A 27,368-nucleotide genomic window follows, 5' to 3' on the forward strand; every position below is an offset into this window, starting at 1 on the left:
GTACCAGCGTCTGGCTTTACGGGCAACTAAATACGGCGCCAAAAGCTGGTCGTTAAGGTCCACCCCTCCCATGTTAAGGTTATATTCGTGGACACAGAGGGGTTTCTCCATAACGCCAGTTGCCGTAGGGATTTGGACTGTCGTGTCTGCGTGAAGGGAGGACAGAACATAAACATCCCGTGTATCCTTCCACTTCACCGCAAGTAATTTGTCCGTTTTCAAGCAGGCTCTCGCCCCCCGACTAAGACGGGAATTTACAAGCCGTTGGGGGAAGCCCCGGCGATTAGGTCGCACGGTGCCACATGCGCCAATTTGTAAATCAAGCAGGTGACTAAATAGTGGCACGCTTGTGTAAAAATTGTCCACGTACAAATGGTACCCCTTTCCGGATAAGGGTGACACCAAGTCCCAAACAATCTTACCGCTGCTCCCTATGTAGTCTGGGCAGTTCGGGGGCTCCACAGTGCTATCTTTTCCCTCACAGACACGGAAATTAACTGTATAGCCTGTGGCCCTGTCACAGAGCTTATACAACTTGACCCCGTATCTGGCACGCTTGCTGGGGAGGTACTGTTTGATAGCAAGACGGCCAGTAAATTTAATCAGGGACTCGTCAATGCAGACAACTTGTTCGGGGGTAAACAAGGCTGCAAACCGCTGATTGAAGTGGTCTATGAGGGGCCGAATTTTGTGGAGCCGATCGTATGCAGGGTCTCCCCGAGGACGACAGATTTCATTGTCGCTGAAATGCATAAATCGCAGAATTTGCTCGTATCTCCCCCTGGACATGGAGGCAGAGTACATGCGCATATGGTGAGCTGGGCTAGTGGACCAATATAGCCGCAATTCACTTTGTTTAGTTATGCCCATGTGGAGGGAAAGGCCCAGAAAGATCTTAAATTCGGAAACCGTTATAGGATTCCAGCCGAATCGTCTGGCAAGGTGCGAATTTGGGTTGGCGGCGATAAATTGTTGAGCATATAAATTTGATTGATCCACAATAGATCTGAAAAGATCTTCCGTGAAGAACAGCTCAAAAAAGTTCAGGGGCGTAAAACCAGCTGTCTCCACGTGGATTCCAGGTTGGGCGGTGAATGGGGGAAGTACTGGCGCTGTAGAATCAGTGGGTTGCCAATTGGGATATGCCAGCGCATCAGGGAGGGCACTATGGGCTCTACGGGCCTGTCTTCGAATACGCGGTGGCTGCGGGCCACTACTTGTGCTAGCCACCGCACCAGCTTCAACTGCACTTAGGGGACTCGCCACGTCACCAGGTCTTACTGCAGTGCTGGTTGTACTAGGTCCAGGTTGTACTAGGCCGCTGGCGCTTGCCAGGTCGCCAGAAGGATGAGCGGCACTAGTACCCACACTCTGCTCCATACGAGCACCCTGCGATTCCTGCATTTCAACAACACCAGAATGGGGTCGGGTACGCCTGGGTCTAACAGGGACCCATCTGTCGTCGGAGCTGTCTGTCAGGGAGCCGCTGCTGTCATCTGGTTCGTATACTGACCCTGATTCTGCCGGTGAGGCTTCCCCATCGCTCTCACCTGACATGGTCATCATACTGTAAATAGCTTCATCACTGTACGAACGTTTAGACATTTTGGTAACTAAATTTACCCGTACAGTGATGCGACTCACAGGTAATAAAAGCACCTGGTTGTCGAAGACTATTTCAAGCGCTACCAAAAAAACTGCTAATGCTAGCAGGGATCAGGCCTGACTCTGCTAACACAGCGGTTTTGTGTCTTGTGTTTTTTGTAAGTGACAGTAATCTATTGATTACTACACTTACCTGGGTGAAAGGGTTAAACGCAGGTGCTGGCCGGAATCAGTGCTGATCGTGCAAACACCGCGTTTTGGGAACCCTAAACTATGGGGGCGCTAGTATAGCTCTGATCAGATCAGATATTGATCTGTTCAAACACTATACTAGAAATGGAAGTGTAGGTGCGTGCGTGCGTGTGTGGTGATCAAGGGGTTACTTCTAAACTATGCGCCGGGGATCTGGGGGGGGGTGGCGGGGACCCTAAACCTCCTTTGGGAAAGAAACTAGCTAGCTAGCGCAACCTCAAGTCACAATGACACCAATACAAAATACAGTAAAAACAGTATATTATGTGTGTATTAGTGCTAATGTGACAGAGGGTGTAGGGGTTAACGGGATGTGATCAGGGGGGGATCAGGGGTTTAAATCTTTATTGGGAGGGACTGGCGGGTATCCTAAGGATAAAAGGAACGGTGGCAAGCGCTAAACCTGGTCACAAGTCACACTTATACGGGTATATAGAAAATGCTATATACTGTATACAGTGTGCGTTGTGGCAGGGGGTGTAGGGGTGATCAGGGGGGGATCAGGGGATTAAATCTTTATTGGTCGGGTGGCGGGGACCCTAAACCTCCTTGGGACACAAACTTAGTCGCCTGCGCTAATTCTGATCACAATCACACTAATACAAAAATACAAAAACACAGTATATTACGTTTGTATTAGTGCTGATGTGACAGAGGGTGTAGGGGTTAACTAGCGGTGATCAGGGGGGGGTCAGGGGAGATCAGGGGCTCAAATCTTTATTAGGGGGGGGTGGCGGGTAATTCAAGTGGAAAAAAGGGGGTCGCAAGCGCTAGACCTGACCACAAATCACACTTATACGGGTATATAGCAAAATGCTATATACTGTATACGGTGTGTGTTATGGCAGGGGGTGTAGGGGTGATCAGGGGGGGTCAGGGGCTTAAATCTTTATTGGGCGGGTGGCGGGGACCCTAAACCTTCTTGGGACAGAAACTTAGTCGCCTGCGCTAATTCTGATCACAATCACACTAATACAAAAATACAATAACACCGTATATTGCGTTTGTATTAGTGCTGATGTGACAGAGGGTGTAGGGGTTAACGGCGGTGATCAGGGGGGGGTCAGGGGAGATCAGTGGGTTAAATCTTTATTAGGGGGGGGTGGGGGGTAATTTGAGTGGAAAAGGGGGGGTCGCAAGGGCTACACCTGTTCACAAATCACACTTATACAGGTATATAGGTATATGCTATATGCTGTATATAGTGTGTGTTGTGTCAGGTGCTGTAGGGGTTAATTGGGGGGGCGATCGGGGGTGAAATGTGCCTATCTAAGTGTGTGTGGGTGTGCTTGGTGCTGTACTTACAATTAGATGTGCTCTCCTCTCACGCTGGATCCGAAAAGACCGTTGGGAGGGGAGGGCACATCTCCTCTAAGCCTGTGTTTACATTTCACAGGCTTAGAGGGAGATCTGATTGGGCAGGACCGATCAACAGGTCCAGACCAAAAATGATTGGCCTGGACCTGATGACTGATCGGTTCTGAACCCAATCGAGTCATCGGCGGGACCGCGGGTGCGCGCGCGCGCGCGCCAGAGCGGCGAAGGCTAGTGACGTACCGCTACGTCACTCTGCCTGGCCGGGGCTGACCGCCGCAGTATATAGTCGTGCGGCGGTCGGCAACCGGTTAATTGTCAGCTTAGAAACAGCCCATTACAGGCAGGAACTCACAGTCCTTTAACAGCAACACACTGGAGTGACACAGCTTAAACTTTCTCCTTCTCTTCCTTTTTGTAGTCATTGAACCCAGCACCACATCTTCAGGCAATGCCAACCCATGTGCCCCTTTACACCAGTCCACCCAACTGACTCTTCACCAGCCTACCCAGCTCACTCTCAGGAGATCTCTAGAGAAAGGCTGAAGACTTAAGCACACCGACTACATGTGGCAGTCTCCCCACTTTGCAGACCCCACAGTGCTATTTACTCTGTCCTCTCTTGCTTGTGTGCCTCCAGGAAGACTTTCTCCTCTGTGTTTTAGAAGGAATTCTCCAGCACCCGAGCCCCGACCCAAGGTCACCCCCCCCCCCCAGACTAGGGGGCACCCCTGAGGACCACCAACAGCCCAAAAGTTTCCTTAGCACTGCATCTCCATCTTCCACCCAACTGCCCCTGCTGGCATGGCCCATGCCTATTTATGAGGTGAACCTGCCCCCTGTCAGCCCTTTACTGTGGATTTGCTGAGGCCTCCATAAATATTCCAGGCAGGCTCTCCTAACCTCCACCCAATAGCTCTAGATGTTTATACAACCTTCTGGACCAGGGGGGGCACCAGAGGAGCAGTCAGGATTAGTCACCCAGCCCTGACTCACTGAACCCTTACCCAGATTCACAGTTTAGGCTTAGCCCTGAGCCATACTAAATTTTCTTACACTAACAACCCTACACTACAAAAAGCTATCTTACATCTAGCATACACTAAAGGGTGCTACACTCACATCCCTTCCCAGCCTTAGCTAGGCTTAGCTGGGGTACCCTGACAATTAGAATTTGGGCCTGTTCAGCAGGAAGCCTGTGCATTAGCCATCTGGACTTCAGGAATAACTCAAGGAGGGGGGTAACCTTCATTTTTCACATCCCAAGCTTGGACAGAGGAGGGACAGCAAGGTGCAGTACTTTGCTTGTCTATAACTAAGGGGACAGCTTATTGGCAGTTCACATCCAAGAAAGCAACCCTTCACCTCTAGTTGGGGATTCAAGAGCAGCCAGGTGCATTGACATTTCTCTACAGAGTAGCACCTGTATTCAGCAGCTGGAACTTTTGGTATCTGTTTTTCTGTGTCATCAACTCTACAGGAGGACAGCTTTGTAACATTAGTTCTTAGCATCCAGAAAGTTAGCAACTTCCTCAAGTTTGCATTTAAGTTATACAGTTGTATCGAAAGGAAGAAAATATGGGGCTTTGGATAGGCCGGTAGGGAAGGGGAGGATCACAACTCTAACACAATTATTTCATAAAACAAAACATGGTTATTGTATCAAATATAAAATCACATGACAAACATATGATAAAAAACACACAAGAAAAAAACGCTTGTGTAGAAATATACTCCCATTGGGAGTGCCAATACTTCTGTACCAGTAGATGGTAGTGTTCTCTATATAAGTTCTACAGTTCTGGGCATCCCATGTTTCCACTCTCCATCCAACTTTTAACCCCCTAAAAAAACAAAAACTAAACAAACATCCTCTGGACTGATTTTCTGCATGAAAGCTGCAAAAATTTCCTATTACCTGGCTGTGTGCCTAAGGGAGGACCCGAACATCCAGTGGCCCGTGCAGGGGTAGCTCTACATCTATAACTCATGATACATTAGTGTGATGGTCAGTGGGAAGAATGTTCCTTACACTTGTGGCTATTGGGAAGAATTACCCCCTTACCAGTGGTGGCTGGTGCATTGGGGGAATAGGGGCGCCGCCCTCCCTATCCATGCATCCGGCCCCCTAATCTACATGCGGGGCGCCGGACGCATGGAGTTCAATGGGGCTTTTTCTTTTTTTTCAATGTGATTAGAGCCAGAGGCTCTCACAGGCTAAAAAAAAAGGGTGGGTCCGGGGCGCAGAGCAGTGCGCCCTGAGCCCACCCAGTTGTGTGACAATAGCGAATGAAAATTTGGCAGCCAGGATCTAAGCGGCACCATATAACATGCACTGGGTGCTGTAGGCAGCGAGAGATGTGTGCATTGTGCTGGAAACAATGGCAGTGAAGTATCTTCCACTGACAGCTCCTCGGTGAGTCAGCGCCATGCTGAACAAAAATGGATAACACACCAGCAAATGGAACTTAACCGTGCTACACAAGGCATGCATGGTATCTCGTGTCATCCGCTGTAGTCACCCTGTAATATTCCACAAAGCTCTTTTCTCTGGTCTGATGTACCGAGGTTTGTGAGAATATAAAAACTGGATTGTTACCAGAATAGTTTCTATTGAGCTGAAAGTGGAGCCAGCACTATGGAGGCTCTCAAATGCAAAAAGAGGGGAAGGGACCAGTCATCGGTATTGCCCGTGTTCTCAGTGGTGTAATTTGTGCCTATGCATGGCTAAAATCAGGCACCCCCCATCCAGCAGCGGCTGCTGCTGCAGCACAGCAGAACGGGCAGGGACATCAAGCAACTGCTCAAGATTCAGAAGATTGTACAGGGGCTTCCTTATTCCACAGTCCTCTGAAACAGAGGAGGAAACTCGACCTCAGTAATAACCAAGTAAGTGTGCCCTCATCCATCACATTTACCACACCAGAAGTTAACCATTTTAGTGAACAACTGGACCTGCCTGTCCTCTCCTCTCTCTCCTCTCTCTCCTCTGTCTAGCTGTGGTCCGGGGGGAATGGTGTGCGGCCTGGTGTGGTCCGGGGGAGGGGGGGTATGGTGCAGTCGGTCTGCCTCCCCCCCCCCCCGCCCATGGAGCACCAGCCGCCACTGCCCCTTACAGATAGCTAAAATGATCAATGGTGTCAGTGGGAACTTATCTGAGAGGCTCATTGCTCAAGGAACCCTGAAATTGCTCATTGCTCAAGGGACCCCCTAGAATCTTCTGGAGGGACCCTGGTTGAGAAACCCTGACCAAGTGGGAACTTATCTGAGAGGCTTATTGCTCAAGGAACCCCTAGAAACTTCTGGAGGAACCCTGGTTGAGAATCCCTGACCAATTGGGAACTTATATGAGAGGCTTATTGCTCAAGGAACCCTGAAATTGCTCATTGCTCAAGGAACCCCTAGCAACTTCTGGAGGAACTCTGATTTAGAAACCCTGATCTACAATCTCAACAGCCAAGACATTTTGGTATCATATCCATTCCAAATTTATTTTGTCTATATTTTACTTTGTATATACCGGTACTTTACTTATACTTTATTTATACTTTCTGACTTTGGGCTACATCTCTAGTCATTAAATTTTGACAAAACCTCGTCTTTAATCTTCACCCTGGATTGCATCTAGCGCAGCTTGATTTATTCAAAGGTCAGTTATATATACAATTTGATAACCGCCCTGGCATTGATAATATCATAGCTGTGGTGAGCTATTATGTGTAATTTTGTTATTACCTAGATGACCGCCTTGTCCCCCGTGTCCGCCGGGGAGAGTATCACAAGTGGCGAGAGTCCTCCTTCCCCACTGTGGTGGATGGCTTCCGCCCTTACTGGTAAGCAGTGGTATCTCTTTTCCCTTACTCCCCTATATAAATGACATATATACCTTCAGACAATGTATTTATTGTTGATGGCTTCCGCACCACTTTAATGATGAGTTAATATACCTTCTCCATGATAGGTGTGTTTTGCCTAATTATGTTGTTGGCATCTTATTGTTACATTTTTTAGAAAGACTACGACACTATCCTCCTGAAGAAGCAGTATTTTAGCTGAGAAACATGTTGGGGATTGTTTAAATCCTCCTTTTGAAGGTTTCATGTAAATATGCTTTTCTGCATGTATGCATACTTTGTATTTTAATATTTGTGATTTATCTATGTATACAGTGCCTTGCGAAAATATTCGGCCCCCTTGAACTTTTCGACCTTTTGCCACATTTCAGGCTTCAAACATAAAGATATAAAACTGTATTTTTTTGTGAAGAATCAACAACAAGTGGGACACAATCATGAAGTTGAACGAAATTTATTGGATATTTCAAACTTTTTTAACAAATAAGAAACTGAAAAATTGGGCGTGCAAAATTATTCAGCCCCCTTAAGTTAATACTTTGTAGCACCACCTTTTGCTGCGATTACAGCTGTAAGTCACTTGGGGTATGTCTCTATCAGTTTTGCACATCGAGAGACTGAAATTTTTTCCCATTCCTCCTTGCAAAACAGCTCGAGCATAGTGAGGTTGGATGGAGAGCATTTGTGAACAGCAGTTTTCAGTTCTTTCCAACGATTCTCGATTGGATTAAGGTCTCGACTTTGACTTGGCCATTCTAACACCTGGATATGTTTATTTGTGAACCATTCCATTGTAGATGTTGCTTTATGTTTTGGATCATTGTCTTGTTGGAAGACAAATCTCCATCCCAGTCTCAGGTCTTTTGCAGACTCCATCAGGTTTTCTTCCAGAATGGTCCTGTATTTGGCTCCATCCATCTTCCCATCAATTTTAACCATCTTCCCTGTCCCTGCTGAAGAAAAGCAGGCCCAAACCATGATGCTGCCACCACCATGTTTGACAGTGGGGATGGTGTGTTCAGGGTGATGAGCTGTGTTGCCTTTACGCCAAACATAACGTTTTGCATTGTTGGCAAAAAGTTAGATTTTGGTTTCATCTGACCAGAGCACCTTCTTCCACATGTTTGGTGTCTCCCAGGTGGCTTCTGGCAAACTTTAAACAACACTTTTTATGGATATCTTTAAGAAATGGCTTTCTTCTTGCCACTCTTCCATAAAGGCCAGATTTGTGCAGTATACGACTGATTGTCACCCACCTCAGCTGTAGATCTCTGCAGTTCATCCAGAGTGATCATGGGCCTCTTGGCTGCATCTCTGATCAGTCTTCTCCTTGTATGAGCTGAAAGTTTAGAGCGACGGCCAGGTCTTCGTAGATTTGCAGTGGTCTGATACTCCTTCCATGTCAATATTATCGCTTGCACAGTGCTCCTTGGGATGTTTAAAGCTTGGGAAATCTTTTGTATCCAAATCCGGCTTTACACTTCTCCACAACAGTATCTCGGACCTGCCTGGTGTGTTCCTTGTTCTTCATGATGCTCTCTGCGCTTTAAACGGACCTCTGAGACTATCACAGTGCAGGTGCATTTATACGGAGACTTGATTACACACAGGTGGATTCTATTTATCATCATTAGTCATTTAGGTCAACATTGGATCATTCAGAGATCCTCACTGAACTTCTGGAGAGAGTTTGCTGCACTGAAAGTAAAGGGGCTGAATAATTTTGCACGCCCAATTTTCCAGTTTTTTATTTGTTAAAACAGTTTGAAATATCCAATACTTTTTGTTCCACTTCATGATTGTGTCCCACTTGTTGTTGATTCTTCACAAAAAAATTACAGTTTTATATCTTTATGTTTGAAGCCTGAAATGTGGCAAAAGGTCGAAAAGTTCAAGGGGGCCGAATACTTTTGCAAGGCACTGTATATATATATATAAATTGTCTAAATGTATTTTTTGTAGAACTTTATTAATAAAGAATATATTTTTTTACATGCTGTACATTACCTTTGCTCTACAGTACCTTTAAAGTCCCGATTCACCCCTCCTCTTTGATCCATTGGGGAATCAGTCCTCGTTTTTCCGTTTTTCTTGTCTGTATTTTAGTTTAGAAAAAAAAAAAAATACTTCCCCAAAACCACCTCTTATTTCAGGGTCTGAACACACACAATTACTAAGATGATCTTTGCTTGAAATGAAGACTATCATAGACTTTGAGATCAGAAAGCAATTGGTAAAATAATGATGAGATGTTTATTTAGCTGACTATCCCAGCAGCTTCTTGGTCTGGAAATGTGTCATTGATAAGGCAGCATTTGATACTTTACAGTTCCAAATGTAAAAGATTTCCCTATCTTCAGCAGAAACCTTAAGCCTGCAAGCTTGCAATTTATCTCCCTGATGATAAATAATATATCCTGCTATGACAATAATTGAAGTTTATTCATCAACATGTCTAGATTGCCTCTCTGTTTGATGAATCGGCCCCAGAGAGTCACACAGAAAGGCGCCCTACTTATCTGACTGCTGATAAATAGGACCTTTTGATAAATATACACCAGCAATTTACACCTAAACAACTTGACATTCACTCAATGGCCGGTGATTATTTCCACCATTGTCTTTCCTTCGGCTGACAGATAAGATTCAAACAAACTTCATTAATTACGCAACAGTTTCTTTTCATAGAAGTATTTAACTGAATATTGAATATTACATTTAAAATGTGTGTGCTATGAATAGATTACATAAAATTAGTTGTATTTATTGAAGTGGAAGCAGAATATGATTCTTTATTAACCACTTTTGGACCGGAAGATTTCCCCCCCTTAATGACCAGGCCATTTTTTGCGATTCAGCACTGCGTTACCTTAACTGAAAATTCCTTAAAAAAAAAAAAGAATCCATTCCAATTCATTCCTCGGTCATGCAATGCTGTACCCAAATAAAATTGATGTTTTTTTTCCCCGCAAATAGAGCTTCCTTTTGGTGGTATTTGATCACCTGTGCAATTTTTATTTTTTGCGCTATAAACAAAAAAAGAGCGACAATTCTAAAAAAATTATATATATATTTTTCACTTTCTGCTATATAACATTCTCTAAAAAAAAAAGAAAAAATGTAAAAATCTAATTTTTTCATCATTTTAGGCCAATTTGTATTCTGCTACATATTTTTGGTAAAAAGAAATCCCAGTAAGCGTATTTTGATTGGTTTGCCCAAAAGTTATCACGTCTACAATCTAGGAGAAAGATTTATGTCATTTTTATTTATTTATTTATTTTTACTATTAATGGCGGCGATCAGCTATTTTTAGCGGGACTGCGACGGACAGATCGGACCCCTAACTGACATTTTTGACACTTTTGGGGGGACCAGTGACATTTCTACAGTAATCAGTGCTAAAAAAATATGCACTGTTACTGTAATAATAACACTGTCAGGGAAGGGGTTAACCCAGGGACGATAAAGGGTTAAATGTATGCCTAGGGGGTGTTTTCTAACTGTGAGGGGGATGGGCTTGTGGAATCATCACAGGGACCTGTGTTCCTTAATAGGAGGATCACAGGAGCCCTGTGATGATTACTGAGAGAACAACGGTCTGCTGTGTTTACAACAGCCGACTGCTGTTCTCTGTCCACGGGGAGCGATTGAGGGTGCCCAGCGGCAATCGCGGCCACCGGCCACATGCCTCAGCTTCCTCGTTGGTGAATGGGCACGCATGCACGCGCCCCCAGGATTGCTCCTGTAAACCGCTGTACAGATAGGGCAATTCGGGAGAACCTGCCGGCCTGCCGCCGTATATAGGCAGCGGCTGGTCGGCAAGGGTTTAATAGTAACATTAACTTGCTTAATTATTCCTATATATTGTAGAAATGATAATGATTGTGTTGCTGCTTTTATTGTTAGTCATAGCAATAGTAACCAGGGCTTTTTTTTGGGGGGGGGGGACGCACCTCCAGCACCTCCTTTTGCAGACGAGGGATCTGTTGCAGCTGGGGAGGTCTGTTATTTCTGGCGGGGGGATCTTTTGTTGCTTGAGTTGATTATGTGGCTGGGAGGGATCTACTGTTGAAAGAGGGTTCTATTGTTGCTGGCTGCTGGAGGGTTTATTAACCACTTCAGCTCCGGAAGGTTTTACCCCCCCCCCCCCTTCCTGACCAGGCCATTTGTTGCGATACTTAAATTTTTTTTTTTTCAATAATTTTTTATTATTGTCAAGTCAAAGTGTACAAACATGCATGTAAATATTCCTTTCAATTTAATATAACCTAACGTACCTTATTAACCATCCCAATCCCTCTCCTGCCCCATCGTTATGCTAGGTTGCGCTCCTTACCCTATGTCCTTATATATATACACCTTTACCAAACATTAATGTCTAAAGTCCCCTCAGTCTGTCCATAATTCTATATAGCCATCAGTCTCCTTGAAATCTGCCCATTTTTTCCATTTACCAGAGAAATTAGCTGTTTGTTCTTCGACTCTGAACTGTCACTGTATAAATGACACTAGCAGGGAAGGGGTTAACATCAGGGGCAATCAAGGGGTTAAGTGTGCTCCTCAAGGAATGTTTTCCAACTGTAGGGGGGGATGTTCCCTATGAGTGCTTTCTAACTGTGGGGGAGGTGCTTTCACTAAAGGAAAACAGAGATCCGTGTTCCTGCTTAGCAGAAACCCAAGATCTCCATTTTCCTCTCTGGCAGAACAGCTATCTGCCTTGTTTACATAGACCGCCGTTCTGCCTCTCTCCGAATGATCGCCGGGTTCCCGCCGGACCCGCTGATTGGCTCCTGCTGTGTCCAATCACAGCGGGAGCCAGGCTCCAGCGGTACATGCTGCCCCAGAGCCGATGGAGGAAATCACGTACAGGTAAGTGATTCTGCGCTTAAGGGCTGCCCTTCCGCAGTAAATGTACATGGGGTGGTTCTTAAGTGGTTAATGCTGGTGGCTATGGGGAGATCTATTGTTGATGCCGGGGATCTATTTTTGCTGAGGAGGGATTATTGTCGTAGGTGGTCCATTGTTACTTGGGGGATGTATTGTTGCTGGTGCTGCAGTGGGGGGGGGGGGGTTATTGATGCCGGCTAGCGTGTCATTTGGTCCCCTCCTGAAGAGGAGGGACCCTACCCTGACCCCCCTGCACCCATCTCCCGATGAGGGTAAGGCACCAGCCAAAAGTACGATGGACCTTGCCACTCATGATCAGCTGAAGCCGACCAACGGGTACCAAGTGGGGGGCTCTCCTGAAGAGAGGAACCCCCCCCCCCCTCAAAAGCAGGGAGGAATGAGCCTAAGTGCCACACATCCTCCCCTAGACTTCAGGGTAGGTTCAAAGATAAACACCCTACAATCCTGAGTAAAAAAAAAACACATACAGTATCTCACAAAAGTAAGTACACCCCTCACATTTTTGTAAATATTTTATTATATCTTTACACTTTGCTACAATGTAAAGTAGTGAGTGTACAGCTTGTATAACAGTGTAAATTTGCTGTCCCCTCAAAATAACTCAACACACAGCCATAAATGTCTAAACCCCTGGCAACAAAAGTGAGTACACCCCTAAGGATCCTTTCACATGGTCCGTTCAGGTTTTTTCCTCCGCTCCGGGTTCTCTTCCGTTCCAAAAAACTGAACTGAATGGAAAGGACGTAAATCGGATGTCAGCGGATAGTTGTTTAGTAGGGGTTAGTCATCCAGCCTAGACTGGATGGAAATTGTTCTTTGATTTGCTGGATTTGGCTATATAGAGGTATATGTGCCTTAAGGGATATGCCTTTATTGTGGTTAATCTTTAATTTTTAAACATTTTGGGTTATCCCTTAACCACTTGCCGACTAGCTGCAGTTATACGGCGGCAGGTCGGCAGGTTCCCACGAATCACCATACCTGTATGGTGGTTCGCGGTAGCCATCCTGTGGGCGAGCACGCGCCCACTCATCAGCGGGGAAGCCAATCCACGGGGCAAGCGGCCGTGATTGCCGGGGGCACCCGCGATCGCTCTCCTTGAAGAGAGAACGGTGGTCTGCTGTTGTTCTCTCAGCTATCAATACAGAGCTCCTGTGCTCCTCCTATTTAGGAACACAGGTATCTGTATTGATTTCACAAGCCCACCCCCCCACAGTTAGAAAACACCCCCTGTGCACACATTTAACCCTTTGATACCACCTGGGTTAACCCCTTCCCTGCCAGTTTCATTATTACAGTAACAGTGCATATTTTTAGCACTGATTACTGTAGTAATGTCTCTGGTCCCCCCAAAAGTGTCAAAAATGTCAGGGATGCGATCTGTCCGCCGCAATGTCGCAGTCCCTCTAAAAAAAAACACTGATCGCCGCCATTACTAATAAAAACAAAAAAATAAATAAAAGTTCCAAAAATCTATCCTGTAATTTGTAAACACTATAACTTTTGCGCAAACCAATTCAAATACGCTTTTTGGGATTGTTTTTTACCAAAATAATGTAGCAGAATACAAATTGGCCTAAACTGATAAAAAATTTTGATTTTTTAAATTTTTTTATTGGGAATGTTATATAGCAGAAACTAAAAAATATTGTGTTTTTTTTTTTTCAAAATTGTCGCTCTTTTTTTGTTTATAGCACAAAATCTAAAAATCGCAGAGGGTATCAAATACCACCAAAAGAAAGCTCTATTTATGGTAAAAAAAAAAGGACATAAGATGTATTTGGGTACAGCGGTGCACGACCGCGGAATTTTTCGTTAAAGTAACAAAGTGCCGAATTGCAAAAAATGGCCTGGTCATTAAGGGGGTAAAACCTTCCGGAGCTGAAGTGGTTAAAAGTCAGCAGCTACAGACTTTGTAGCTGCTGACTTTTCTTCTTTTTTTTTTTACAAGCTGGAGCTCCGCTTTAAAGTGTTACTAAACCCAGGAGCCTGCAGTCACTATATCTGGTCTCCCACAGTACACAGAACATGGAAATGCAATTATTTTAGTAAATATAAACTGCTAAATACCTTTTCTCATCAGCAGTGAATAGCAGTCTTGTAACTTCTATCAGTGTCTTGTTAAAGCTTGTAGGAGGGGTTTTAATTCTCCCCTGATTGTCCCATGAAGCTGCAGGACCCCTGCTCCTCTGTCTGGACAGCGCTGATTGGCCCTGTGCTGATCACATGCAGCTCCCCTAAGAAAAAAATAAAAAACTCTCTAGAAACACACACCAAAATAAGCATGTGCAGAGTGTCCCCAAGGCTCTGTACTATCAGCAAATGGATTGGGGACAGTGGAAGAAGGGAAGGATCAGAGAAGACAGGATCAAACAGCCTTTTTACACAATACGCAGGATTAACCCCTTAGGTTCCATAGTGTGTATAACAAGCAGGCTTTACTGCATATACAGACTGATTTTACTGTTGTGAGTTTAGTAACACTTTAAAGTGCTTGTAAAGGTTCAGATTTGTTTTTTTTAAATTACAAAGAGCAGCCCTGATCCTCCTATTTTTGGGTGCCCCACTGGTGTTTCTGGCCCCTCCCCTCTGCTGAGTGCCCCCAGAGCAGCACTCATGCATGCTCATTCCCAAGCCACCTCTGTGTCTATGAGACACACAGAGTGCAGCTCAGCCCCGCCCCTCGCTCTCTCCTCACTGGCTGTGTCTCAGCAAATGAGGAGGCAGAGCCCTGATCCTCCTCTTTTTTGGGTGCCCTACCGGTGTTCCTGGCCTCAGCAAATGAGGAGGCAGAGACCTTGGAGAGATTCTGTTCTCATGCATATCACAGGATCAGGTGAGTATTAGGGGGGCTGGGGGGGGGGGGGCTGCACACTCAGTGCCGGTTCACATTTCTGCAATGCGGAAAAGCTGCGAATATACAGCGTGTTCCCGCATCGCATCCGCACCCCTGGCAGTTCACACTGCCATATGCGATACGCTGGGGGTGTCAATTAAAAGTTAAAGACACCCCAAGATCAGATGGCATATGGCAGTGCGATCTGACAGTTCGCACAGAATCGGATCACATTAGTGTGAACCACCATGCGATCCGATTCTGCTGCGGACCAAAAAAAGGGTCCTGTGCGAGTTAGGTGTGATTGCGGTGCGAATTCAGCCATACAAACTGTATAGCTGAATTTGCACCGCACAGAGATCGCATGTAATTTTAGGAGTAGTGCGCTGCGAATTACATGCGATCTCTGTGATCGCAGAAATGTGAACCGGCATTAAAGGTTTTTTACCTTCATGTATAGAATGCATGAAGTTAGAATGCATGAAGTGAAGCCTTTAGAACCACTTTACTGTTTTATCCAAAGTTCCTAGAAGGAGACATTCTTCTTGTTTCAGAAACTCATGACGGAGCTCTGAATGAACTTGACAAATATTTCACCCACATACAGTATATACCTTTCTCAATGAGGAGCCTTGTGTCCTGCTGAAAACTAGAGACAACCGGTTTGACCTAATGGTAGATGATATAGTCGGATGGAATGTTACCATAGCCATATCTCTACAAATATCCCAGGTAAGAATGATTGGACTCTAGAAGAACACCTACTAAAATATTTAAACTTTTAATGCTCAAGGGTGCCAAGTGCATATAGGCCCTTTTTTTTTGTAACATTGGCTGTTGCTCCATCCCAATCCTAAACCCAATTTATGGGTGTTCCTATACTCATCCATGTCTTTATGGACCTTGCTTTGTGCACTGGTGTGCAGTCCTGTTGGAACAGCAAGAGGCTATCCACAAACTGTCCCCACAAAGTTGGGAGCATGAAACTGTCCAAAATGTCTTGGCATGATGACGCCTTAAGAGTTCCCTTCACTGGAACTAAGGGGCAAAGCCCAACCCCTGAAAAACAACCCCACACCATAATCCCCCCTCCACCAAATGATTTGGACCAGTGCACAAAGAAAGGTCCATAAAGACATGCATGAGCAGGACTGCTGTTAGAAATCGTGGGGCCCCGTACAGACTACCTGGCAGGGCCCCCCCAAGATAATATTAAAGATATATTTAGCTAAAATTACAACAAAATCACTATTAGCAGACACAAATATAACAATATAACATAACTCACATAATTCCTGCTAAATCTAAAAAAAAATAATAAATAAATAAATAAAAAATAAGATGAGATGAGAAAAATATACAGGCTGGGCAGTTGGAGCTCAGTGATCAGAGAGACAGAGAGAGAGAGAAACAAAGTTAAAATTTACAAATAAACTCCTGAGCAGAGATAAGTGCTGGGAGGGGGGGGGGGGCACACAAGGGAGGGGGATTAGTGAGAGACGACTGTCTCTTTCTCAACAGATAAAAGCTGATAGCAGGGAGAGGGACAGATCAGATTCAGATGCTGGAGGAAGATTTCTGTATTTGTTGTCCATCACTAATCCCCCTCTCTGTGTGGGCCCCTGTGTGTGCTTGGGCCCCCTACAAGAGGGCTGGTGGTCCCCCCCTATCAGTGGCCCTGTGCATGAGCACGTTTGGGGTGGAGGAACTTGACTGGCCTGCACAGAGTCCAATAGAACACCTTTGGGATGACCTCACAAATGCGCTTCTGGAAAAATGTTTAAACATTTCCAGACACACTCCTAAACCTTGTGGACAGCCTTCCCAGAAGAGTTGAAGCTGTTATAGCTGCAAAGGGTGGGTCAACTCAATATTGAACCCTACTGGCTAAGACTGGGATGCCATTAGAAGTTCATGTGCGTGTAAAGGCAGGCGTCCCAATACTTTTGACAATATAGTGTATATATCAGTTCAGTTGTATCTGACTCTAAAGCCCCGTACACACGAGTCGAAATTCGGCCGGGAATTTTCGTCCGACGACCGATCTGCCGATTTTCGGCTTGTTAGTATGGTGCTCTCGACAACCGACTCCGACTTTTTGGCCAAAAAAATTCTGGTGTGCAGGCTATAAAATTTTTGTCCACCGTCGAAACACGTCCGATTTTCCTGCAGTCAGTACAGATTTCGACAGGGAAAAATCTTATGAGCAAGACTGGGCATGCTCAGAGAAGAAAGAACACAAAGAAAGCAATCCAACACATGACATCACTTCTGAAGTATAATTCTGTCGGACGACAACATTCGTGTGCAGTCTAGAGCACATTCCAACCAACAGACACCACTCTTGACAAAAGACGGACGACCGGTCGGCGGAAATTCGGCGCGTGTGTACGGGGCTTAAGCAATTCAGGTCAGCTCTCTGTTGACTAATTCACATCCAACATCAGTGCCTTGACCTCACAAATATGCTTTTGAAAGAATGGTAAAACATTCCCATAGACACACTCCTAAACCTTGTGGACAGTTTTCCCAGAAGAGTTGAAGCTGTTATAGCTGCAAAGGTGGGCCAACTCAGTATTGAACCCTACGGACTAAGACTGGGATGCCATTAAAGTTCATGTGCGTGTAAAGGGAGGCGTCCCAATACTTTTGACAATATAGTGTATCTTTGGCATTTCTTTTGCAACACCTGAAGGAGTAAATATTAATAGTCACTTGTTATTCCAATAATTATCACGAAAAGCAATAATCCTGTCTGTATCCAGAAAGCTCGTGCTTCTCAGACAGTTGAAGTCACGGTTCACACTTGTCAGAGGGAGAGATATTTTCTCAATTACGGTTTTCAGTTGAATATGCAGACAACCACTTCCACGAAATGTCATGTAAAGGCTTTCTATTTCACTATCTATGTATACTTGGTATTTAATAAATTAAAAGGCTCAGTGGTGCATTGTCACCTCTTGTACGCTGCATCAAAATGTGCGTTGTAGATCAAATGATAAAATTATGTGCTACTTCTGAAATAACTCTGAAGTGTCACCCAGTCAATGTGTCAAGTAGCATGTGTTATTATATGCTAGCAACAATCAACAAATAGCCATAAATGTTGTATTAGTGTCAGTTAATCGTCAGTGGTGCTAAATGAGTGGGAATGCCAAGAAAACACAGAGCCCTTTTAAATTTTGCCTTTGCTTTAATGGAAGAAAATGCTACAATTAGATTACTTAGACCTAATATGCCTAATGTAAAGGACATCAGAAGGAGAAGCCTTGTGAGTGTCCATAGCATCTGGTAGGAGCTTTCTTCGATCCCGGAGCAAAAAAGTGTATTGACCTACTGTATTGTACAAAAATAGATGCCACATATGGTATCTATTATATATAAAGTGGTTCTAAAGGCAGAAGGCTTTTTAGCTTAACCCCTTACCGCCGACCGCACACATACACTATAATACCAAAAGTATTGGGACACCTGCCTTTACACACACATGAACTAGGGATCGACCGATTATCGGCAAAGCCGATATATCGCGGGCCGAAATGCACTTTCCCTGATATATTGGAATCGGCCCTTGAGGTTACCGATATTGCTGATATTTCGGGAAAGTGCATGTACCGGAGGCATCATCCCGATACCGGCGTCCATAGCGGCTGAGAAGCCGCTCGGTTGTCATTACAAGGAGCGGGAGGGGGAGTCCCCCCTCCCGCCGCCTTCGGCAGCTCGCCCGGGTCTCCCATTCCACTGAGAGACCCGGGCAATCAGCCTGCATGGCCGCCGAAGAGAAGACCCGATCAAAGCCGCAATAGGCTCTAATCGGGTCTCCATGTAAAAACTCGGAAGTGATGTCATGACACCACTTCCGGGTACTCGACGCCAAATTTAAAAAAATGACAGCATTCAAAACAGCCAAACTTGGCGTTTTGAATGCTTTTAAGTGCAGAGGACGGGTTTGGGGTCTTTTATCCAATATCTGCCGATACCGATATGCAATGACCAAAATATGGTTATCGGCAATAAAAAAAACTATATTGGTCAATCACTATCATGAACGTTAATGACATCCCAGTCTTAGTCCGTAGGGTTCAATATTGAGTTGGCCCACCCTTTGCAGCTATAACAGCTTCAACTCTTCTGGGAAGGCTGTCCACAAGGTTTAGGAGTGTGTCTATGGGAATGTTTGACCATTCTTCAGAATCGCATTTGTGAGGTTTGGCACTGATGTTGGAGAGAAGACCTATCTCTCTGGTTGGATCTGAGGTTGAGCTCAGGGCTCTGTGCAGGTTAGTTAATTTCCTTTACCCAAACTCGCTCATCCATGTCTTTATGGACCTTGATTTGTGCACTGGTGCGCAGTCATGTTGGAACAGGAAGGGGCCATCCCCAAACTGTTCCCGCAAAGTTGGGAGCATGAAATTGTTTAAAATGTCTTGGTATGCTGACACCTTAAGAGTTCCCTTCACTAGAGCTAAGGGGCCAAGGCCAACCCCTGAAAAACAACCCCCCACCATGATCACTGCTCCACCAAATGATTTGGACCAGTGCATAAAGCCAGGTCCATAAAGGCATGAATGAGTGAGTTTGGGGTGGAGGAACTTGACTGGCCTGCACAGAGTCCTGACCTCAACCCTTGATAGGAGCGGAGCCCTCTGCATGCAAATAATTTAATTAGCGCAGGCATAGGGTTCTGCTACTTTCACACCTATATGTGTGTATGTGTATATATACATATATGTGTGTGTGTATATATACCCCTATACAGAAGTTCAGATGTTATGCCTGCCTCCAAAGACGCCCAAAAAATGCCCAAAAAAACGCCTGCAACAAAAACGTCCAGGTGTGTTGTTGCAGGCGTTTTTTTGGGCATTTTTTGGGCGTCTTTGGAGACAGGCATAACATCTGAACTTCTGTATAGGGGTATATATACACACACACACACACATATATGTATATATACACATACACACATATAGGTGTGATAGGTGCGGAGCCCTATGCCTGCAAATAATTTCATTAGCGCAGGCATAGGGTTCTGCTACTTTCATACCTATATATGTGTATGTGTATATATACATATATGTGTGTGTGTGTGTATATATACCCCTACACAGAAGTTCAGATGTCATGCCTGCCTCCAAAGACGTCCACAAAAAAGCCCAATAAACGCCTGCAACAAAAACGGCCAGGTGTGAAAGTAGCGGAGCCACTACCCTGCTCTACTGCAATTCTAATACAAACGATCTTTTTTCTATGGCGGTCACCCTGACATGGAAGGGTTTGGTCACTCTGCCATAGCAGTCAGAGTCAGTTCACCCTACACTACACTACGGTCACCCTGACACTTAATACTTTCCCTACAGAAACTTGATTTTTGGATCTAACTATAGTGGTATATAGTACCCTAAATACACTAGATATCCTTTTCCTCACACTAATAATTGCTAAATGACACTTTTGCAGCAGGAGTAACAGAACTGCTTCCACTCTTTTCCACAGCCCCTGTATTACAGCGATTTGGTGGGGCTATCCTAAATACTGGGGGGCGTATTCACTACTGATTGGCCTCTGGACCCCCTAGTCACTCCAATCACATTCCTAGCATCCTCCTGCCCCCTCAATTGGCTTTTACTGATGGTTCTGGTCCAATCACTGGCTTTTAAAGCCCAGTTCCTGTCCCATTGCATTTTGGTTGGTTCTGGTTGCCGAATTCCGAACTTTTTCAGCAAAAAGTTCGGAATTCGGCCGAATTTCGAACAGTCAATGTTCGGGTCAAACCGATGGTCGACCCGAACCGTTCGATCATCCCTAGTCAGTAGTTCAATACTTCACAGTCCTGGGTCTTCTGGACATAAATTTGAGGATTCAGCACTTCATCCAGGTTACAGGGTGTTTCAAGCGTCAGTGAGTGTTGGCTAGCGTCGGCTGGCGTCAAGACAGCGTTAACAGACATTTTCAGGAAAAAGTCCCAAGTTGTACTTAGTTGAGCCGAAAGGAGTATCCCACTTATTCCCTTCTCCCATCCCCTTCAAATACAATAAAACCAACAAAATAAAGATGCCTGAGTTGTCCATGTGTCAGCTCTCACACCCAGGGCCGCAGCTCACCTGGGCTGGAGAGGTAACCGGTAACAATGGCAGACCCATATCAGGCCACAGGCCTGGAAAACCTGCTACATTGATATCTATACATTAAGATATCTGTGAAATATATGTGGAAAAAAGCCCTGAAGAAGTGGATTACCTACATTGTGAAACATGTTGGCTTACTCTATATCTGCATATTTTTTAATGTCATTTTATGTATAAAAAAACAGGGGTCCCCCTACGTGTGACCCTGTCTTTAACTAGGCCATGTATATGTGTTTGTATGTTTAATAAATATATTTTAGTATTTTTTTTAATCTAAAAATATTTGTATTGCTTTCATTTACCATTTGGGAGTTGCTATTTAAAGACTAATTTTTTCGGTGGGATAAGACAATTTCCTCTTCCCCTCCTCTCTTTTTTGATATACACACCAGGCTGGTTTCTTCCAAATTCATTTGACTCATATTTCTATACCATCATTTTATACGATCTTTTTAGCTATCTGTAAGGGGATAATCTCCCCCCTTTTTAGCAGGTGTTCCCTGAGACAGGAATGTTTTTTCAAAGGTTCCTCTGTGTTGAAAAGTTGGAGAAAGGCTGAACTAGACAAGTTAAACAAATATTTAGAAGATCTGTGCTTCATTTAAGAGGGTGTACACAGTATCTGTTCCACTACACGTCAGAGACGTAACTAGAACCTTCAGGGCCCCAGTAGAAGAAACCATGAAGGGCCCCCGGAAGCCTGGCCAGGACCCTTCCCTTCAAGCCTGGGGCTCTTCCCACTGATCCTGGGGCCCTTTACTCTAGTTGCGGAGCTCTTTATTACAGTCCCACAGCGGGACTCTTTCACAAGTTCTGCAGTGGGCCCCCTTCCTGCCATCTTGGGGCCTCCCAATGGTAGTGAAATGCAAGGGCCCGGTCGCAAGTATGACCTTTGCGATCCTGGAAGTTCACCCACTGGTGTCAGTAGTTTTTATTTTTTGGTATTTTATTTGTATTATTTTTTATAATTTTATTAAATTTTTTTACAATGTCACTGACTATGACTCTGTCCATTCAGAAAAGCAAAGATCTGGTAAATTACATATTTTACTGACCCTTCCTGGTTCTCTATTGTGACACATCCCCTGCAGCAGCCAGCAGGAGAGGGAAGGGAGCACAGTAGTGGAGGGGCAGCACAGTAGGGGGGGACTAGGGGAGCACACAGGGGCCCAGAGACAGCAGAACACAAGTGAACTGGATAGGAGGAGTGGCGGGGGCAGCATACAGAGCAACCAATCTCCTCCATTTTCCTCCTGCAGCTACAGGAGGAAAAAGGAGTACAGTGAATTCTCTACATGCTGCCCCTACCGCCCCTCCTATTTAGGTGTACAGTGGAACCGCACAGGCCCCCTGGAGCATTGGGCCTGGTTGCAATTGCAATGCCTGAGACCCCTGTAGTTACTCCCCTGCCACACATATTCTATGGGTGCAAAATTTGCATCCATCTATGCCAACCTATTTATGGGTTGGTAGAAGGAGCACCACATATTTGAGTATGGTAACCCCCATAAATCCAATACCCGCCTTACCCACTGTAACATGCATGATTTATTGTTTGTAGTTAATGATACACTGGAAACATCCAAGTTACTGAAATATATGAATTTAAATAAATGTAATTTACCATTTACTATTGGAGATGAAAAAAGGTTTGTTCCTTTTTCTGGATTTAACCTTTATAGATAAAGTGGAAGAAGGGAGGCTTATGGTTGTAGCATTAAAGAAGCCAATAGCTAAAAATTGATTATTGCATGCTGTGAGCTGCCATCCTAAACATGTAATAAGAGCTGTGCCACAGAGGCAATTTATTAGGATTGAGACAGAATTGTATGAATCTTGTAACATTTGAAAAAGAAGCTGATAACTTGAAAGAACATTTCCGGGAAAGAGACTATAAATGAAAAAATATAGTGGCTGCATATCAGTATACTGGAGATAAGAAAGTGGAGTTGGTGGGGTAAGTTATATCTTACAGAAACAGAACAAACAGAACACATTTGCAGAAAGATGAAGTGTTGTTCTCCACAGAATTAGAAATAATTAAAGGATTATTAAGAGGTATTTTCTTATATTGAGTAAATGGTTATCAATCTACATTAAAGTCCTCCCAAGTGCAATATAAAAAAATACCCCTGAAGTGGGCCTTTGTGCATTGCAAGGGTTATATGCAGTGCTGTATCTTGGCCTAGGCCGACAAGGCCCAGGCCTAGGGTGGCACTTTGCAGGGGGCAGCAAAAAAGCTGCACACCACATGAAAAAAAAAACAGCCTCCTCCCAGCTCCCACACAAAAAGGGTCCCCGCCGGCTTGCGCTACACTTTTAGTTTAGTGCCAGTATTATGGGGCGAATTGGGCCAGAGGGCAAGGTCCAGGAGGCAAATCAGTCTGGCACCCCCATAAAGCAGTCACACTGCTACCTGCCAGTATGATAGGCTGCACTAATGGGCACTGATAGGCTACACTGGTGGCCACTAATGGGGCTGTACTGATGGGCACTGATGAGGCTGAACTTATGGGAACTGATAAGGCTATGCTGATGGGCACAGATACACTGTGGTTGTGGTCTGTGGTGCACAGATAACAGGGCGGGTCATAAACATGAAGGGGTGTGGCCTTTACAGGAAGGGGTGGATCATGTTTAAATTAGGGGGTGCACAAACTTAGTCAGGCCCAGGGCAGCACAAAACCTAAATACCCCACTTGTTATATGTTGTTTAATGAAATTGTAAAGGTGATTTATTTTCCTCTTTTGGGGTTCCCCGCTGGTGCTCCTGGATTCTACTCCCTTCTGAATGCCCAATAGTAAGTCACTGGCTATGGGGACACTCGTGTTGGCTCAAACCCAAACTGGAGTCTGTGTGTCCATTAAAACACACAGCTTGTGTTGGCCCCACCCCCCACTTCCTCCTCACTGAATTTGATTGATAGCCAATGGCTCCCACTTCTGCCTCAATGTCCAATGAGGAGGGAGAGAAAGAGAACAGCACCGCTAATCCCGGGCATAGCGTTGGATCCGGGTTGGGCTCAGGTAAGTATAAGCATGGGTTTAGACATGACAATAGTAGGTATTTTTACCTTAATGCAGAGAATGCATTAAGGTAAAAAAAAAAAACAAACGTCAGCCTTTACAACCACTTTAAAAAAGCAAGCACCTTCTATTGCTCTCAGCCTCCTCCAGATCTCCAAATTCCTTTTTTATGCTGCTGTGATCTGATATCCTGTTAGAGGGCAGCTACATTCATTCTTTATTGTTCCACGCCCATAGTGGGACAATGGTGGAACTCTGTAGAGACCTTTAGATGTCAGGGGAATGACTGATAGCTCCCACCGTGTCCAAGAACTAGTTCAGCTTAACCTGGGGACAGCCCCTATCCAACTGCCAAGCCACAGGATCCTTGCAGATCTCTAGGTGGTGCCCAAACACTGCATCACAGAGTCCCAATCAGCGGTGGAAGCAATCTGTTCCCTAATAAAAGCTGCTTTGACCCCTTTGGACATTAATCATTACTAGCAATTATTGGACCAACTGGTCATCGCCTTCCAGGCTTACTCATTGCCCACGCAACGCCCATGCAACGCCTCCTTTATCATCTGTTGGAAAAACACCAGCTAGTTTTTGCAATGGGTCCTGAGTATTATGGGTACACTGAGGCCATAGACCACCCCATCCACATGGGTGGTACCCGTATTCAGGAGAGGCCTGGGTCAAGAGGTCAATGAGTTGATTTGCAATATGTTGCAGAGTGGGATAAACAGAGAAAACTGTAGTCCATGGACTGCCCCTGTGGTCCTGGTTTGCAAGAAGGATGGTAGTTTACGGTTCTGTGAGGATTCCTACCCCATTGCCTAGGGTAGAAGAATGACTCATGACACTGGGTCAGGCTTGTTATTTCTCAACCTTGGACTTGGCCAACGGATATTGGCAAGTCCCAGTGCGAAAACAGGTCAGGGAAAGACTGTATTACTATGCTTTTTGAGTTCAATCACATGCCATCTGGGCTGGATAATGCCCCAGCACCTTTCAAGGACTAATGATACAATGCTTAGGAGACTATAACATTGAAATGGTGCTGATCTACTTGTATGATATTATCATCTTTTTCAAAAACTTTGAAAACCATATTCACCACAGGACCGGGTGCTTGTAAAAACCCCAAACTGTAAAAGGGGGAACAAACTGCAACCTCAGTGGGAGACCACCCAGGGTAGACCGAGGTACCAGGTAGAGAAACAGCCATTCCCACTGCTCCCTATACAATGTAGTGTCTGAGGGCCTGGAGCCTAACAGAAAACACCTTCGCTGGAATCTTCTGAGGCTTGTGTATTGGGCGGAGACTGCCCCATCAAGCCCCCTACAGACTCACAAGATTGTAGCCCTGTGACTAAACAAACATTCCCTCTGTTCAAGAAGTTCCTGTTGAGTGGTATCTGCCACACCTCAACATGATTCCCACTGACTCCCCCAGGCCTGTGGAGGAGACACTTCTTCAAAAGATCCCTTGGACTGGGAGACGCCTGAGAAAATTGTGAATTTCTGTGAGGGCCCAGGGGAGGGTGTTATGCCTACCCATGATAACCCCCAGGCACCTGAGGGTCCTGAACAAGCTTCAGAAAATAATAATCCTGCGGAAAAAATGGAGTGTAGGCAGGTGCAGGTTGACCTCCCTACACAGGTGGCGCTGTTGTGTCCATCTTGCAGGGAGAGTGGAGGACAGGAGGAAGACCCATTATTCTTAGGTCTCCATCTGTGTCATTAGATGGGCTGCTGTCCCATTTTACGCTGCCATCTGGGTGACCTCTGCGGCCATCTTTAGTGAGGGCAGAGTTTACAAAAAGCCCTGGCTCACTGCAGTTGGTGTGCATTCTGCATATAATTGGTAAGGGACTTGAACCCACTTGTCAGGGAGATTGTGCCTAGCGTAGGGAAAGGTTCCAGCGGAGGAGGGACAGCATAGGGATTTTCACCAGAGCTACTTAGGGAACTTCTCCAGCACTTGTACTTCCACCATCCGCCTTACATGCGCTCCCTGCGCCAGCCTTTTTGCATCACTCCCTATCTCTCTGTAAGTCTCATACTGCTGCGAGTGTTGCTCCTTGTTTCATACTTTGGGAAAAACTGTGTTACTATATCTGGAATGTTTTGACACTATACTATGCCGTGCCTTCCTTCTGGGTGCCTCCTGCATGGGCTTTCTCCCACCCCACCGCCCAGTGGTGTATTTTCGTTTTGTGCTGCCCTAGGCAAGACTAAAATTTGGCGCCCCCCTTCCGACTCCTATGTAAATTTACCCCACTCCTTCCTTTTTAACGGATGTGACTCCCTCCAAAATTGAAGGACTCCAAGTCCCAGCATGAACCCCTGAGATCTCACGAGAGGGGGGGGGTGAGAGAGAGAGGGGGGGGTGGGTGAGGGAGGGAGGGATGGAGAGAGAGAGAAGGAGAGGGGTGGGTGAGGCAGGGAGGGGGTGAGAGAGAGAGAGGGAGGGAGAGAGAGAAAAGGAATGAGAGAGAGAGAGAGAGGGGGGGGGGGTTAGAGAGAGAGAGGGGGGTGAAAGGGAAAGAGAGGATGAGAGGGGGGAGGTGAGAGAAAGAGAGAGAGAGAGGGGATGAGAGAAAGAGGGGGGAATGAGAGAGAGGGGGAATGAGAGAGAGGGGGGATGAGAGAGAGAGAGAAATAGAGGGGGTGAGAGAGAAAGAAATAGAGGGGGTGAGAGAGAGAAGGGATGAGAGAGGAGGGGCTGAGAGAGAGGGGGTGAGAGAGAAAGAGATAGGGGGGAGAGAGAGAGAGAGGTGAGAGAGAAAGGAGGGGTGAGAGAGAGGGAGGGTGAGTGAGTGAGAGAGAGAGGAGGGGGGTGGGAGAGAGAGAGGTGGGAGAGGTGGCTCTAGTAACCAGTGGCCAAAAGAGTCTCTTTGCTGCCCCCCTGCAAAGTGCTGCCCTAGGCCTGGGCCTTGTTGGCCTAGGCCAAAATACAGCACTGCCACCGCCTACATGATGACCCACTACCTGACAATGTTTCTCCACTGCCACAATGACCCACCATAATGATGGCGCCTCCATGTATTAAATTACAGCCAGGAAACCCTGATGACACCATTGACCAAAAAGCCAAAATTACTGGGTGACATCATTGACAAAATATTTGTCATGACCAAAAGATGTCACTGACCAAATAGCTCCGTGGTCCCTGGGGAATGTCATTGACCAAATATGGTCATGACTATATGCAGTTAAATGTGTCACCCTAGGTTCCTGACTGTTCATCCCCATCAGTAGAAAGGGAAAGCAATGTGTCAGGTGGAAAACTTTCTATTTGCAAACTCAAGCATAAATCAAGTTTTCCTCATCATGATCCGTGACTCTCAATGAGTTCTGTAATTTAGGAAAAGACCTTACAGAAGATCAATGAATTCTGGGAGACAGCAAACAGTTCATATATAACTGAAATGGAAATTCTACATGGTGATGAATTGT

Source organism: Pelophylax lessonae (assembly GCF_965119305.1).
Source record: "Pelophylax lessonae genome assembly, chromosome: 4".
NCBI lineage: Eukaryota > Metazoa > Chordata > Amphibia > Anura > Ranidae > Pelophylax > Pelophylax lessonae.